The following is a 13861-nucleotide window of genomic DNA, read 5'->3' on the forward strand; positions in this document are numbered from 1 at the left end:
CTGCAACAGGATCTTAGTCTTTTTCATAATGATGATAACACCAATTTTTTCACATGCATGTGATAATTTGTTAATTAGATACTGGAGCTCATCTTCAATGTTTGCTACGAGAGATGCATCGTTTGTATATACAGTACTGGCCATTAAAATTACTACACCAAGAAGAATCGCAGATGATAAACGGGTATTCATTGGACAAATATATTATACTAGAACTCACATGTGATTACATTTTCACGCAGTTTGGGTGCATAGATCCTGAGAAATCAGTACCCAGAACAACAACCTCTGGCCGTAATAACGGCCTTGATACGCCTGGACATTGGGTCAAACAGAGCTTGGATGGCGTGTACAGGTACAGCTGCCCATGCAGCTTCAACACGATACCACAGTTCATCAAGAGTAGTGACTGGCGTATTGTGACGAGCCAGTTGCTCAGCCACCATTGACCAGACGTTCTCAATTGGTGGGAGATCTGGAGAATGTGCTGGCCAGGGCAGCAGTCGAATATTTTCTGTTTCCAGAAAGGCCCGTACAGGACCTGCAACATGCGGTCGTGCATTATCCTGCTAAAACGTAGGGTTTCACAAGGATCGAATGAAGGGTGAAACGTAACGTCCACTGTTCAAAGTGCCGTCAAAGCGCACAAGAGGTGACCGAGACGTGTAACCAATGGCACTCTATACCATCACGCCGGGTGGTACGCCAGTATGGCGATGACGAATACACGCTTCCAAAGTGCGTTCACTGCGATGTCACCAAACACGGATGCGACCATCATGATGCTGTAAACAGAACCTGGATTCATCCGAAAAAATGAAGTTTTGCCTTTCGTGCGCCCAGGTTCGTCGTTGAGTACACCATCGCAGGCGCTCCTGTCTGTCATGCAGCGTCAAGGGTAACCGCATCCATGGTCTCCGAGCTGATAGTCCATGCTGCTGCAAACGTCGTCGAACTGTTCGTGCAGATGGTTGTTGCCTTGCAAACGTCCCCATCTGTTGACTCAGGGATCGAGACGTGGCTGCACGATCTGCTACAGCCATGCGGATAAGATGCCTGTCATCTCGACTGCTAGTGATACGAGGCCGTTGGGATCCAGCACGGCATTCCATATTACCCTCCTGAACCCACCGATTCCATATTCTGCTAACAGATTGGATCTCGACCAACGCGAGCAGCAATGTCGCCATACAATAAACCGCAATTGCGATAGGCTACAAACCGACGTTTATCAAAGTCGGAAGCGTGATGGTACGCATTTCTCCTCCTTACACGAGGCATCACAACGACGTTTCACCAGGCAACGCTGGTCAGCTGCTGTTTGTGTATGAGAAATCGGTTGGAAACTTTCCTCATGTCAGCACGTTGTAGGTGTCGCCACCGCCGCCAACTTTGTGTGAATGCTCTGAAAAGCCAATCAAAGTGGTTCAAATGGCTCTGAGCAGTATGGGACTTAACATCTGTGGTCATCAGTCCCCTAGAACTTAGAACTACTTAAACCTAACTAACCTATGGACATCACACACATCCATGCCCGAGGCAGGATTCGAACCTGCGACCCTAGTGCTCACGCGGTTCCACTCTGAAGAGACTAGAACCGCATGGCCACACCGGCCGGCAAAATCTAATCATTTGTGTATCACAAAATGGCTCTGAGCACTATGCGACTTAACGTCTGAGGTCATCAGTCGCCTAGAACTTAGAACTAATTAAACCTAACTAACTTAAGGACATCACACGCATCCATGCCCGAGGCAGGATTCGAAGCTGCGACCGTAGCGGTCGCTCGGTTCCAGACTGTAGCGCCCAGAACCGCACGGCCACTCCGGCCGGCTGCATATCACAGCATCTTCTTCATGTCGGTTAAATTTCACGTCTGTAGCAAGTCAATTTCGTGATGTAGCAATTTTATTGGCCAGTAGGGTATTAAATTATGAATGACAATTGTATTTACTTTAGTCTTGGTCTTGAGGCGAACAACGTTGGAAAGATTTCCATCGGAGTTAGTATGTAAATATCCCTCTCCTCACAGTCTTCAAAGGCAAATCTCGGCAGAAGGAAAAAGGAGATCCCAAATAAAGCAGGACCTGACACACACCTCTGCTTTATACCGCTATTAACAGAGAATGCTTCCGAAGCAGATCGTTGCTTGCCTTTTCTCACGGAAAGAGACAGTTATATGTAGTAAGTTCAGGCGGTCATCCAGTCTTCTGCAGTAACTTGAAGAGCCCATTTCTGCTCACTAAGTTAAATGCTTTAACAAGGTCAATCAAAGCAATATAAAGCTGCCTCTGCAGCTCACGGCATTTCGCTTGCAGCCGTCGAAGACAAAAGGTGATGTCCACGGTTGTCGAGCCAGGTCTGAAGCCGCTTTGAGAATTTGAGTAGACTCTGGAAGCTAGGGTTTGTACTCAGATTAAGATGACTCTTGTACATGCCTTCCTGGCTACACTTAGCAGTGAAATGCTTCGGTAATTGTTGCAGTCACTTCTGTCCCCTTTCTGTTTATACAGAGTGACGGTCTTCGAATTCCGCATTCTCAGTGGGACTTGACCTTGTACCTGTTGGTTGTGAGAAGTGAGTGCAAGTGATACGGAAGGACAGACTTGTTAAACTTAGTAACCTCTGCAGGGATCCCATCTTCACCTGGAGCCCTTAGCAAAGGTATCTACTGCTCTGCTGAGTTCTTCCGTAGTAGACGTTGCATCTAGTTCCTCTAGAACTGATACTTGTTTGATGCCATCAGTTGCGTAGCTGCTAACGTCATTCACATCTGCATACAACTCGAGGTAGTTTTTAAGCCAGCATTCCATTTGCTTGCCTCCATCAGTAACGACTTTACCTGTCTTGGACTTCAGAGGAGCTGTTTTTCTGACAGCTGGGCCGTTTGCTTTCTTAATACCATCATGAATTGCCTTGGTGTTCTCAGAATCGGCCGGTTTTTCGTATATCTTCACATAAATTCAGCCAGTATTTATTTGCACATCTCATGGATCTTTGCTGTGCCCTGTTCTTTGCTTCTCGTAAGTCATCCCGAGATCTTCGATTCGGATTTCTTTTGTAAGCAAGCAAGGCTTTCCGTTTAGCCTTAATGATTGGTTCCATCTCTTCCAGATGTTGCTCGTACCAGTCCTTGGTTCTTTTTATTCCATAGGCCAATATTGCCGAGTTGTTCCGATATGTTATCAGTATTTCATTCTGTTTGTAAATTTCCTGGTAAAGCACTTTCAAAATTACTGGCAAATTCCTGTTTTCGTAGTGTCATGGACATGATATGTGTTGATGGGTGATATCTCGGTTTGGTGTGGTGAGCTTCATTGTAGACGCCTCAATCAGCACTATGAGAGCAATGTGGCAGTAACACATTTCAGAGATGTGTACTCCTAGTCACGACAAAATAAGTTTGATAACACTGATGAGAGAGCGGGCGTCTCCAGAACACCTTGTGCCGATCCTTAAACTGAAAATATGGCCGGCCGGAGTGGCCGAGTGGTTCTAGGCGCTACAGTCTGGAACCGCGCGACCACTACGGTCGCAGGTTCGAATCCTGCCTCTGGCATGGATGTGTGTGATGTCCTTAGGTTAGTTAGGTTTAACTAGTTCTAAGTTCTAGGTGACTGATGGATGACCTCAGCAGTTAAGTCCCATAGTGCTCTGAGCCATTTGAACCATTTTTTTTTTGTTGAAAATACGTGTTTGTAACGCATATTTCATAAAAGCAGCAAACATCCAGCAGGCAACGGCCATTTTCATTCATTTTTCCCAGTCCATGATGACCCAGCCAAGTTGGCCACATTTAATTATCTGATACAGCTCGAGCTTTAAGGTCCCCTAGAATATATTATAGTGACCCAAAGCCAGGTAATTTGGCTAAGTGTGGGTGTACACGTTCAAGAGGTTGATAGTGCCACTTGAAGAGCACATTTGTAAAGTAAAAATCTGCCCTGCTCCACCAGATTGTGACACAATACAGTTCACCAGAGTGTTTTTAACAGCGAATTTCATCTCATGAAGTCTTGGCTCGTCTTGAGACTTCCTCTTCCAGAAGAATGTGTAGTTCGCCTTTCTGGTAGAGCCTGTGTCTGGAAGCTGAGTCTCTTGCAGCCCTACAGAGTCCAAATTCAAGCAATGGAGCTTGCTGCCAATTACAACAGTCTTACAAATGAAATTAACTTCTTGTGTATCATCATCGTACCTTGGACACATCATCTCTACTTTGTATGTTACAATACGAAATAGTGATTTCTCTGTTATTTTCTCTTTGCTTTTAGCTGGTATACTATATCAACCCACTTGCCGAAGAATACTTCTAATCTCCGAACACTCTATGAAGCAGGCGGGAATTGGAGAAACGGCACCTTATTGACTGGGTTTTGCCCAGCTTCAGGCGTTCAGTAGGTGTCCAATGTGATCCAATGATCTCTCCGACCGCCTCGTCGGAAGGAATCCCTGACACTCGAGTCTTACGCCAGTGAGAAAGGGCTTATAACCAGTCACTGCCTCTTTCCGTGTTGTGCCTGTGTTCTTGGATGTCGCTGAAGTGTCCTCTCCAGAATGCTACACGCCTGAGCGATAAATATGACGGCACGTGAGCTGCCCAACGATCACAGTCTCCCTCCCAACATAAATGATAATCTCCAGAGAAAAGACGAGCCAGTATATCCCGTATCACTTCGGTTGGAGGAGCTGCTAGGAGGGGACATAATGCCCCTTTCAGCCTCAGATTTTCTTTCAGGATTTTTCTCCCTTAGCCATCATCCTTCTCGAGACTAGCCATAAGGCAGTGGTGCGTAAGGTAATTAGAGGAGGAAAAGGAATAATAACTGAGGAAAGGAAAGGGAGCAGGATATTAGGGTATAAGATGGGTCATAGTGAAGCACTGTCTGGCTCCTCTGCTGAGACCTGTCCAGCTAGACTGGAGCTGCCAGTAGCTATACTAGGGCCAATATAGCTCTCAGCTTCATTGGAGCGCACAAACTCTCCTGTTCACACGGACAGTGCTATGGTTAGGTGGTACCCCCTAGGACAGATGTTTCACTATAAACTGCAGCTTGTTGTATTGGCTGCAGATGATTTTTTAAATGTCAGATTAGTCGTCGTCGTCTCGCGGTAACTTTCTCGCTTCCCGAACACGGGGTCCCGGCTCGATTTCTGGAGGGGTCAGGGATTTTCCCTGCCTCCAGATGACTGGGTGTTGTTGTGTCGTCTTCATCATCATCATTCATCTCCATTACGGTTGGAGGAAGGCAATGGCAAACCACCTCCTCTAGGACCTTGCCTAGTACGGCGGTGCGGGTCTCCCGCATCGTTCCCCTTAGCTCTGTCACGGAGTATCGTACTTCATCATCAGATGAGTCAAAATGCGTATCTAGCGGTTATATATTGTGAATAAGTGTCCCACTTAAGTTGTGTTGTTTTTGCTGTAGCCGATCTTTACACACGTATGTTTCGATGCAGATGTAAACCTAGTTAATTTATGAGTCATTGTACAAAGATATTGTGTTTTTACATATTTAACTGCTGGACTGCTGTCAGGTGTTGTTGTAGTTTGTTGCTTGTTTTTCAGCTCATTTTTTTTTGTTTTGTTACATTGTATCAATGAGCTCTTATCTACTGTTTACTGCGGTACATTTTATGGTTTTCACTCCCTGTTGGAATTGTAGATGTTGAAGTGGAAATTCATGGTCTCTGTATAGCATTGATCTACAGGGTGTTACAAAAAGGTACGGCCAAATTTTCAGGAAACATTCCTCACACACAAATAAAGAAAAGATGTTATGTGGACATGTGTCCGGAAACGCTTAATTTCCATGTCAGAGCTCATTTTAGTTTCGTCCACCTACGCTCAATGGAGCACGTTATCATGATTTCATACGGGATACTCTACCTGTGCTGCTAGAACATGTGCCTTTACAAGTACGACACAACATGTGGTTCATGCACGATGGAGCTCCTGCACATTTCAGTCGAAGTGTTCGTACGCTTCTCAACAACAGATTCGGTGACCGATGGATCGGTAGAGGCGGACCAATTTCATGGCCTCCACGCTCTCCTGACCTCAACCCTTTTGACTTTCGTTCATGGGGCATTTGAAAGCTCTTGTCTACGCAACCCCGGTACCAAATGTAGAGGCTCTTCGTGCTCGTATTGTGGACGGCTGTGATACAATACGCCATTCTCCAGGGCTGCATCAGCGCATCAGGGATTCCATGCGACGGAGGGTGGATGCATGTATCCTCGCTAACGGAGGACATTTTGAACATTTCCTGTAAAACGAAGTGTTTGAACTCACGCTGGTACGTTCTGTTGCTGTGTGCTTCCATTCCATGATTAATGTGATTTGAAGAGAAGTAATAAAATGAGCTCTAACATGGAAAGCAAGCATTTCCGGACACATGTCCACATAACGTATTATCTTTCTTTGTGTGTGAGGAATGTCTCCTGAAATTTTGGCCGTACCTTTTTGTAACACCCTGTATATGCCTCTTCTATCTTTTTGTGGGTTGGTTTGAAAGTTTGGTGTACTGGTGTCTGTACGAGCAGGTTTTGTGTGAACATTGAGAGACACTTGTCAAGAAAAGGTATGGTATTGTTTTCTTCATACATAAAACAAGTAAAAGTACCTGGTAGACGAAAATACAGGTAATTATTCCAGCCAGTCACGCTTCCTAAACTTATCCAGCATGGCTATAATTAATTACCTATAGAGTGACATTTTTGGAACAGTTTTCGTTGAGTAGGCTCTCATCACATAATGGAAGTAGCGAATGGTTTGAGGGGAGGACAATAATCCTTTGTGTCAGCTCTAATCTAATTTTACCTCTTTGGTTTTTTCGTGAGATATAAGAAAGCAAAATGGTGCCTGGTTCTTCTAGGAACGTACATCCTTGCAAATTTTAACAGCAAATCACACCATGGAGCAGAAAGCCTCTCCTGCATCTGCCACTGAACTTAGATGAACATTTCCATGACATTCTCGTGCTTACTAAACGAATCTGTGGCGAACAGCGCTTCTCTTCTTTGGATCCGCTTTATTTATCAATCGTACCCGGTAAGAATTACAGACACTGGAGTAACACTGAAATATTATTCGAAAGGAAGTCTTGTAAGGTACCTGCTTTGTGGATGGATTACCATTCATCAGGTTCTATCAGAGACACGCAACGTGACATTTGCCTGTATGCATATTCCCAGTATTTAACCAGTGTGTCCTCTCCAGTGACTGATCAGCCATCGTTCCTTCCTGCCTAGTTATACACAGTAAACAAATTTTTTTGTGAACTGCCGGTCTGTGCATCAACTTTCGACCCTCGGCATATATTTCTGCATTTCGTATCAGTATTTCTTTTTTTTTTTTTTTTTTTTTTTTTTTTTTTTTTTTTTTTTTTTGATGCTTTTGGGTGGTATGACCGATGTACACATCTTTGATCTGTACTTCTTTGAGGAGTTCGTGACCCAGGTTACTTATCTGGTGACGATGAATGCTGGCTTCTTCCATAGCTACAGAATACGAACATCAACAACTCAGTTGTTCACGAACATGTTGGAGTTCCCACTCACTTTGCACCTGCTGTTTGAGAATTATTTACGATTAAGAACGACTAACTCTACTCAGGTGGCTAGGTATTCTTCAGCCAAGCTACAAATCTGGTCAGATATCCTGTGTGATTTTGTTCATAATGTGACAGAGCTGCACTGTAATCCATGTCTTCCAGAAGTCAAGGAACATGGCGTTAGCCTCACCAGTATTTACTGAAGCTGAGTCTCGTGAACAAACAGAATGTTACTGGACTGATTTCACATGGAACTGCTTTCACCTCATGATATTCGACACATCACAAAATCACTTCTCTCTCAACATTATGAAGACAGTGATACATTAAATACACTAATTGTGGACTGATTACAATTCCAGGATGATATATATGGGGCAGCCAGTTTAAACACATCTCATTCTAAACTACTAAAATTTCCTGGTAAAAAATCGTAGTCATGCAGATTCTTCAGTGTGCCAATTGGCATGATTTCTGACAAAAAAGAGGCTCTTGCATTTGAGTTGCGCCTCACAAATCTAACTGCTTACCCAACTGGAACTCAAAATAAAAAAAAAAAAAAAATAAAAAAAAAGAAACTTCATTCAAGTACAAGATACAGTTTCTTTCTTCTATGGTTATTACACATTCTCCATAAAGAGCAGAAACAGACTAATTTATAGTGTGTAAATGGGTAATGCAAATGTCAGATTAATGACCTGAAGTATTTTCAACACAGTACACCACCTTGTGGGAGAGTTGAAATGTGAAAGTGTATCATGCATGGCTAGGTAACTGCTAAAGGAGACACGAATTTTGCAGCTTATATCTGAAAGTTCTTAGCAGGATTTCTGATTTATTAAACAACCTCGGACAAGAAGGAGTGGTAGGAGATGTTATTTGGGAAATTCTTTAGAATAATTCGAGAAGCATCTATGGAAATATTTGCCGATTTTTGAAAACGAGTTCCTCTTTTTTACTTCAAATGAGTCAAATCTTCTAATATACATTTACACCATATTTTATGGTCACTTGTGTCATGCTGTTATATGAGGTCATCCCTCATCTTTAAAATTGTAACACAACAGAGAACTCTGTCTACTACATTTCCCAAAGCAGTTTGAGACATCCTCTATACATGTCTTTTGGAGGATTTTTTTATAAATAAATAATATCGAAAGTTCCGTTAACTAAAGCATATTTATTAACATATTTTCGTGGCAAATGCATGGTACAGTATATAACACAAAAAGTAATAGTTACCTGGTTATTTATTTGCACATTTGACCAAGACATATTAACTGCATAATATAATAAAATATAATAAATACAAAAATATACAACTTTCAATATCTGTTCTGCAAAACTAAAGTTATAGAAACATGGCCACATTTCCTGGCCACTGGAAAGCTGGGAAATCAGTTGATTTTTGCAAAAACCATACTAATAAGGAAGCTCAAAGAAAATATATTTATTACAATCAGCAAACTGGTACGTTCTCCCAGCCTTACATTAGATGTGATGCAATTCCATTTGCTATCAGTTGACTCTTTCTTACACCTATATATTCAGTTGCTTATAACTGTAAACTTAGGCACCTGTTACACTTTGTTTTTAAGATAAGATATTTTTGTTAAAATACATTGTCTCACAAATGTAATAAGTTTATGAAACTACAAAATATTGGCCTAGAAATATAATGGGTCATTTTAATTGATACAAATCCTTGAGCATTCCATCCACATGGGACTAAAGTTGGGAGCTCTGTTTCTTTAAAAGGAAGAGGTCTCTTATACAAAACAATATATTTTGATAATTCTTGTTTAGTATAAATCTAGGCACAGAACATCAGTCATTTTACATTAGCCGCATCTAATATGCAGAATGCAGCTTAACGTTTAATTTCAATTTTGTTATCTTTTCTCATTCAGTAAATGAAGCTTGTCTTTCACTTTGGGTGTTATGCAATAACACATAAGAATCAGATTAATCACAACTGAACAAAACAAGCAAAATTTCAATGCTCTGAGAACATATTGTTTATTCAACTGACACTTTTGGATAAGAAATTCTGTAAAGACTTACACTGTATATTAGAGTAGTTTTAAAAACATTAATTTTGGTAAGTACAAGATAAGGCGTCCTATCCTGATGTTAAATGGATCAAAAATTGATTGATATTATGGTAAAAGGTATAAAAGTCTGTACCACAATAGTACAATGGAAATTGCCTTCTAGAAGTGTTATGAAACATCTCACATTACTGGAAGAGTAAATGAAGCTTGTACATGTAACAATCACCAGCGTCCTTCTACATAGCTTGCAGTTCATCATGAACATCACTTCATACAAAAATGAAGCCATTTAGCGCCCACTGTTCCTACATTTCAATAAGTCATGGTGGCATGTGTGTGTATGTGTGTGTGTGTGTGTGTGTGTGTGTGTGTGTGTGTGTGTGTGTGTGAGAGAGAGAGAGAGAGAGAGAGAGAGAGAGAGAGAGAGAGAGAGTTTCAGGTTTTGTCTTTTGAATGTCAGTTTAAAAACATTAACACTTATCATCTATCTACATGAGACATTTTAACACATATATTAAAACATTTTAAATTTATAAAAACATTTTCTCTGCCCTTCATATCTTCCACATAAAAACTGGGACATACAAAATACCCAGATACATATAAGAGCATAACAATACAAGAATGAGTCACAAAACATAATAAAAGGTGAAGGAACATGTATTATATAAACATTTTCTTTGTAAATGACTGACATACATTTCTATTTCACACATAACAACAACAAGAAATTTCAAAGTTATTGAAAATTCTGATGAGGTTGTTATAATTAACGGCAAGGTGAAGAACCAAAGTTACAACTCTGCGAAACAATCATTAAAAGGCATGATTTCAGAGTTGTGACTGTTAATCAGGTAACAATAAAAAGTTGGCATAAATCTATTCATAAATCTAACTGTTAATAAAATTAGTTGTATTACAACAATCTGCAAAATAACACGATTAAACATACGAGCGTGCACCATAATTGCAAAACAAGGAACTAAGTTCCGTACGCTTCCATGTTTTCCCACTCGAAGCAAATCTGGAGTCGGCCTCAATGGAAGAATTCCATGATGTAAATATTACTATGTGATGCTTAATCACCACACAGGTACAAATGCAGGGACTACCGAGTAAATACAAATCTATGAATAACTAACAGCATTAAAACTTAACTAACTTGTGAGTTATACAGATAAGAAAGTGTATCAGTAGAAAGCATTTAATGCAAATTTTACATTTCACTTCAAGTATACAGATGGTCTAGGGCTGAAGACCAGGGTTTCGTTCAAAAGCTATTACTATTTCATAGAGAATGTAGAGAAGTGGTATACATTCTTTGTATTCACGAGCCCCTATTTATAACTAATGACACAGCTAGCACCAAGTATATCAACCATGCAAGGGAATTAAGTTACATATTTGCTCTGCATGTAGAAATATTTCTGTCTTGTATTGAAAATCATATTTTTTAATGAAACTCCAGTGTAGCTGTTACAGTATTTACAATGAGTAGCAGTAAGCAAACTAAAAAATGTTTGTAAGTCTTAGAGATTACAGTAAGAATTATAGCATGTAATATAAAAACAACATCCTATCATTAGGAGGTTAGCGATGAAAATTACTTGTGATAAATTTTGCATCTGGTGCTCATGGGGGAGATACGGCCAGGGCAAAGCGTCACTGAGATTCACAGTTCCAGAGTGATAGATATGACATGGGAGGGACGGGAACTGTCTTTCTGCATTTCCCCCGCTTTCCTATGCTAAGAAGTGATGGAGCACTATGGTTTACCAACACACTCAGACATATTTTAACGATACATTGTTCTCTTTTACTGTCTCGTATCACTGCCACACCCACATTACAGTCTTTAGTTAATTCTCCTCATGCCACACGGGAGTGCAGGTTTTGGTAATATTAGACAAATTTCAGCTGGAAAATGGCTGTAGAGTGCTACAAACAGCTGGTAGATTCCTTTCTGCTGCTAACTACATTTCAGATCTGTTGCTCACATATAGATCAATAATTTATCCAAGTTTTACAAAATCCCTAACTTTCTTGATAATCCACTCTGTACTATGAAGTACTACACAAGACAATATAAATATGAAGAACATGAACAGAATGAGATATGTATTATAAAACAAAATTGGGAGTAAGTCTTCACTATAACACAAAATATATATCAACTGGTGCAAATAATTTGCATTTATGAATGTTTATTTTCTACTCACTCTGAATGATAATTATGATGCAGCATATTAAGATGCTAGTTCTAATTACTGATTGTCTTCATAATAACAAAATGGCTTACAGAGAATTGTTTTTATTTTAACAGAAGTTTGAAGTTTCTCAAACTTTGTATCTTTGGACAAGTACTCAATAGAGTTCTTGTAAAGAGAGGCAGAGTGTATACTTACTAACATTATAAAAGTGATGGGTAATCAGCTTTATAGGTCAGGGCAACACGTATGTTATTTCTGATATGCACACTTAGCAAAATACTGTGGTGTTAACACCAGTCTTTGGGTTCATAACAACTTAGCCTTCCTGCAATTTGTGTGACATAGCATATGCTGCAGTGTATCTCATCCATGTGATGAAGACAGTAGTGAGCACAATCTTAAATAGTTTAATGCAGCACCCTAGAATTGCTAGTTATAAGTGAGTTTAAAACTGTGTGGGATTATCAGTTCAACAGATTAGTGCTGAGCGATATGCTGCAGCTAGGAGCCCATAAGCACACAGAAGATACTGTATGGTCACTCTATGAAAGATTTCTATGGAGGGCACTAACCAGAGCAGGTAAATCTAAACAAACGGAATAATATCAAGCAGTATCTGCTACAAACTTCAGCTATTCATCAGCTCAGTGTTGAATGTAGCGTTCTATAAATAGGACATTTTCACAGGCAGTTACATAAAAATTTTCAGCGGCTTTTAACTCTACTTCCACAGATGCAGACATATTAAATCCAGCGGTGTCCGCTATCTTCAGCTGCTAACAACTAGGAAGCAGACAGCACGAGTTGACTTCACTCAGTTTCTGTCAATCGTGACAGTCATCAACTGTCTCCCCGAGACTCTTCTTAAGAGTGTGTGTGTGGTACTGTGACGGGTCAAAAGTGTCAACCGTGTTTTGGAATGGAATGTATCTGTCATCCACCCACCCTCAAAAATCTCACCATTGCTATGTCAGCTAGAAGAAGTGCCTTTACTGCGCAGAGGGAAAGTGTTAGTGCTAACTTCGCTGGAAACCTTTTCTTCGATGTGCTGTGTTTGTCATACGTTGAACCCCCAGGGTAAACAAAACCACACTCAGCGGTATCTTGTCACATGCACTGAAATCCACTGCCCATTTTAACGCCACTGGAAACAGATCCAACTTTTGTATTGGGAATTTTGTTATTCTAGCAGGAATCGTAGAGTAAGTGATGCTAAAGCACTAGAAGACTTCCTTGTGTGTGAGAATGACCGTGTGGAATGTCTAGCCTATGTGGTTCTCATTTAAAATCTCATTTGGCAGTCACTTTGAGTCCCACTGGTGGTATGCATGTAGTATTGTCATTCATGTAGGTTTTCAAAACGGGAAAATGTGGAAAGTCGTCATAAAATGGGGAGTAAAAGATAATTCGTCTTTCTTAATTGTACTGAATGCCAGAATGAGATTTTCACTTTGCAGTGGAGTGTGCACTGATACGAACCTTATTGGCAGATTAAAGCTGTGTGCCGGATCGAGACTCGAACCTCTGGAGCTTTGCCTTTCGCGGGTAAGTGCTCTACCATCTGAGCTACCCAATCACGACTCAAGCCCCTTCCACACAGCTTTCTTCTGCCAGTTAAGTTTCGTACTGAATACCGTTTGAAGTTCTATCGCAATTTGTTCCACGACTGTCAGGATATGTCGATGCAGGCTAGTCCATATCATTCGCAAATCGTACTAACTGGTGGAGAGGTGGAGACGGCAGCACAGGTGCAGGTCTAGTCCGACACATGAATGGTGAATTACGGGCAGCAGGGCCACAACGTGGACCTGGCGTTATGTAGATTTATCCCTAAGTACCTGGACGGTTTCAGAACAGGAGTGCACAAAAACTGCAGTACAACCAGAAACTTGACACCTATCAGTGGATAGAGCGTCTAAAAACGTTGCGATTCGTAACACACACTGTGGAGTAGTTGCCAGTTGCACCACCAGGGGTCAGATACGTCGGAACATGCAGGCAAATCATCCGGTCACACTGACGCGGGCGCAGATAGGAAACCCAG

This window comes from Schistocerca serialis, chromosome 9 (assembly GCF_023864345.2).
Source record: "Schistocerca serialis cubense isolate TAMUIC-IGC-003099 chromosome 9, iqSchSeri2.2, whole genome shotgun sequence".
Classification (NCBI taxonomy): domain Eukaryota; kingdom Metazoa; phylum Arthropoda; class Insecta; order Orthoptera; family Acrididae; genus Schistocerca; species Schistocerca serialis.